This window comes from Lontra canadensis, unplaced genomic scaffold (genome assembly GCF_010015895.1).
Source record: "Lontra canadensis isolate GAN:19392208 unplaced genomic scaffold, GSC_riverotter_1.0 scaffold116, whole genome shotgun sequence".
NCBI lineage: Eukaryota > Metazoa > Chordata > Mammalia > Carnivora > Mustelidae > Lontra > Lontra canadensis.
The window spans coordinates 3832549-3836985 of NW_022631110.1; the positions used below are offsets into that span (position 1 = coordinate 3832549).

The 4437-nt window shown below is 41.1% G+C and overlaps 1 pseudogene; it reads right to left on the bottom strand.

Annotated features, from left to right (window-relative positions):
• Window positions 1-273: 273 nt before the first annotated feature.
• On the bottom strand, window positions 274-2700 carry LOC116857031 (annotated as a pseudogene).
• Between the last annotated feature and the right edge of the window lie 1737 nt (window positions 2701-4437).

Consider the following 4437-nt stretch of genomic DNA (forward strand, 5'->3'; position numbering starts at 1 on the left):
CTTGGTGTCTCTTTTATGTGACCTCTCTCATTTCCAGTAATTGCTGTTATTAACCCTTTCTACTCTCTTTAAGTCCCATAGCAATGATCATTTTCCTCTCTTCATACATGATATTGCTTCCTGCTTCACAGAGAAAAGTTCTCAGCATAGTACGTAAGACCTTTCTTTCTTTTCTTCCTTTCGACAATCAAAAAAAAAAAATGTTAAATCAACTTAAGACAGACTGGTAAGGATGGAGAATAGAAGAGGTGGCAGCTGGAGCCAGGACTGGCCCTAGCAGTTGTAGCTGGGACATTCGTGGGCAGCCAGGTGCCAGGCTCAAAGGCCTGCACCACAGCCAGCTTCAGGGGCCCTTCTTCAGTCAGGCCATATTCCGTGTCAGCTGCTCCACGCTGGACATACCGAGGCTGACTGCTTCCCCATGGGCACCCTGCAGCTGGGAGTGGTGGTACATCCACTGGAACGTGGCCGAGGTCATGCTGGGGGCGCTGCCACCGTTCACAGCCTGCAGGACCTTCTCCACCAGGGCAATGGCCTTGAAGTGGTGCTCCTTTCAGAGGTGATTCCTGTAGCTCTCAGCCCAGTTATTCCCGAAGAAGCAGCCCACGGGTTGTTTCCCGTCCTTGTCCTTGCAGGTCAGCAAGCCCCCTGCGGACGACTGATCAGAGCCACGGGCCCACACTGCTCCCAGAGGCTGTTCTGGACTGGCAGGGGTGGGTGGGGGGGATTATCTGATTCCTACTTCATCTCTCTAGCCCTCTACCTCTTTGTACTCAGTGTTCTGGCCATACTGAAGTGTTTGCCATTTAAGACAAATACTGCTTTTGCTTCTACTTCATTGAACATATTGTCCCATCTGTCTGGTTAAGAGGTGTGAGACCTTTTTAAATGCATATTAATGACTCAGTCCAGGAAGGTTTTCTTCTATTCTACCTTCAAGAATTGTTTCTGCTTTATCCAGTCATCTATTGAAGGGCATCTTGGCTCTTTCCACAGTTTGGCTATTGTGGACATTGCTGCTATGAATATTGGGGTGCAGATGAGCCTTTTTTTCCCACTACTTCTGTATCTTTGGTATAAAGACCCAGTAGTGCAATTGCTGGTCCATAGAGTAGCTCTATTTTTAACTTTCTGAGGAACCTCCACACTGTTTTCCCAAGTGGCTGCACCAGTTTGCATTCCCAACAGTGTAAGAGGGCTCCCCTTTCTCCACAACCTCTCCAACATTTGCTGTTTCTTGCTTTGTCAACTGTTGCCATTCTAACTGGTGTAAGGTGGTATCTCATTGTGGTTTTTAATTTCCCTGATGGCTAATGATGATGAACATTTTTTCATGTGTCTGTTAGCCATTTGTATGTCTTCTTTGGAGAAGTGTCTGTTCATGTCTTCTGCCCATTTTTGACTTATTTGTTTTTTGCATGTTGAGTTTGAGAAGTTCTTTTTTTTTTTTTTAAAGATTTTATTTATTTATTTATTTGAGAGAGAATGAGTGAGAGAGAGCATGAGAGAGGAGAAGGTCAGAGGGAGAAGCGGACTCCCCAAGGAGCTGGGAGCCCAATGCGGGACTCGATCCTAGAAGTCCGGGATCATGACCTGAGCCGAAGGCAGTCACCCAACCAACTGAGCCATGCAGGTGCCCGAGTTTGAGAAGTTCTTTACAGATCTTGGATATCAGCCCTTTGTCTGTAGTGTCATTTGCAAATATCTTCTCCCATTCCCTTGGTTGCCTCTTTGTTTTGTTGACTGTTTCCTTTGCTGTGCAGAAGCTTTTTATCTTGATGAAGTCCCAAAAGTTCATTTTCATTTTTGTTTCCCTTGCCTTTGGAGATGTGTCTTGAAAGAAGTTGCTGTGGCTGATGTCGAAGAGGTTACTGCCTATGTTCTTCTCTAGTTTTGATGGATAAAGAAGATGTGGTCCATACATACAATGGAATATTACTGAGCCATCAGAAAGAATGAATACCCACCATTTGCATCGATATGGGTGGGACTGGAGGAGATTATGTTAAGTGAAATAAGTCAAGCAGAGAAAGACAATTATCATATGGTTTCATTCATATGTGGAACATAAAGAATAGCATGAAGGACATTAAGGGGAAGGAAGGGAAAACTGAAGGTGGGGAATCAGAGGAGGAGACGATCCATAACAGACTATGGACTCCGGGAAACAAACTAAGGGTTTCAGAGGGGAGGGGCATGGGGGGGATGGGTTAGCCTGGTGATGGGTATTAAGGGCGTGTTGCAATGAGCACTGGGTGTTATACACAAATAATGAATCATAGAACACTACATCAAAAACTAACAATGTACTGTATGCTAATTAACATAACATAATTTTAAAAATAAATAATAAAAAAAAGAATTGTTTCTGCTCCATTTGTTCTGGTCTCTTTTAGGGAGAGCAATTATCTGTGGCCATTCTCTGTTTTATCATTTTTTTCACTTTATCCTTTTCTGACATTGACATTTGGTACAACTCAAATTTGCTTTCAGTATTATTGATAGGGTTTCCCAAAGCATTATTTCTGCTTCTGTTTTTACTTAAATGCTATTAACTGAGATTTTAGCATCCTTGCTTCATTCCTCCCCCACCCCCCACCTTTCAAATCGTCCTATTGACTTTGCATCTCATCTTACCTTCTTACAAAAGGATGTTAAACTGGTGATAACATTTTCCTTTTGGATTCCATAGTCAATCATTTTCATGAATATGCTCTTCTCTCCCTTTCGTGATTAGTTTTTGTGTACTTTACTATATACAGACAAAAAGATACAGATAAAGATATATTCTTTGAATCATCTTTGAACAAGGTGATCTTTATTCAGACATATTGGTTAGGCCCTCCCACTATTTGCTGTTCACTTGTGTGGACAGAGAGGTTAAGTAGTTTGCACAAGGTCACATAGCTCTTGCTGTGTCTATGAATAACACATATGCACACATACACAAAACAAGCCTAACAGAAATAGGTTATTATCTGCCTTTCCGTTTATTTTTTCTTTGCAAAGCCAAATCTGCTATTGAATGCTGGGTATGCTTAATACAAGAATTCTGCGTTAGTAAGAATAAATTACGCTACAGTAACAGTCTCAAAATCTGATTGGCTTATAACAACAAACGTTCATTTCTTGCTTACATTTCAAGTCCATCGGAGGTCAGCTCTGGTTCTTCTGTCCAGGACGCAGGCTGAAGGAATAGACCCTCTCTGAGACATTACTGGTGTCAGATCAGAAGAAAAGGAGCAAGAGTGGGACCATGCCCTACATCTTAAAGCTTCTGCTTCAAAGCTGAATCAGAACCTCTGGGAGAGTGGCTCAGTATAGATTCAACAAAGCCCCTCCGGGGGATTCTGAGGCACTCTCAGGTTTGAGAACCACTTCTCTAAGGCTTGTATTCCCTGTAAACCAGAAGATGGACATAGAGGCTTGTTGAAATCCATGGTAGTTTTTAGACTACTAATTCTTAAACCAGGGGAAAAAAAGGTCAAATTAAAAAAAAAGAAGAAGAAGAAGAAGAAATCAGGTATTGATACAGACTTGGGCCAAGTGCCCAATGTCATTGTCATTTTTTTGAAGGGATACTGTTTCTAGGGAAAGCTGCCAGCTGCCCTGACATGTATCTCCAGTTGCTCTTCTATGCAGCTTTCTTTTTAAAATGCTGATGTGAGAATTAGAGAATTAGAAATAAGTAGGACAAACAGCTTCCTCATCCCTTGACAATGCTATTGGCCCAGATTTTTCTCAGTTTTTGTATAGATGGTTTGTATCATGTTGGTCATGCCTTCAGCATCTACGTTAATCCTTATAACCCAGGACTGCCAAAACCAGGTGAGTTTTCTCTTTCCTTAACTCTCTGACTTTGGGTTGGTTCATACTGTAAATGAAATTTGACATATAATGTTTACCCAGCCCTGTTTCCTATAGGCATTTTTTTTTTTTTTTTGGTGGATGCTGTCCTTTCTTTACCTTTACTTTTTTAAGGGCTTTGTCAACAACAGGGCGCAGACAAATAATTTATACTGTTTGGAAGAAAATGTTTTTAAACAGGCTTATGCTGCAGATTTCTTTTTGCTCATTCTAGTCACTGTCTTTATGTCTGTTTTCCTATTGAGATGGAGGACAAATTCCTAAGCAAGATTTGGTAGTTACTACCAGCTCACTGGTCCCATAAATTATTTCTGATGAGCTCTTGTATAATGTAATATGTGAAGTGGCTTGCCCCTGATTCTGAAAATCATATCATATTTGTGGTGTTAAAACGTGTTACAACTCAGCAATTATTTTGAAAAAAAAAATTGATATGGACTACCTACATTGATGAAGTCAAAAAGGAACAATGAGGTTAGGTTTGAAACTTAATTTTATTGCAAAATATTTTTTTACTCCCCTTATTTAAACCTTCACTGCCCCTTCCTTGAAGCTCTTCCCCTAGATCCT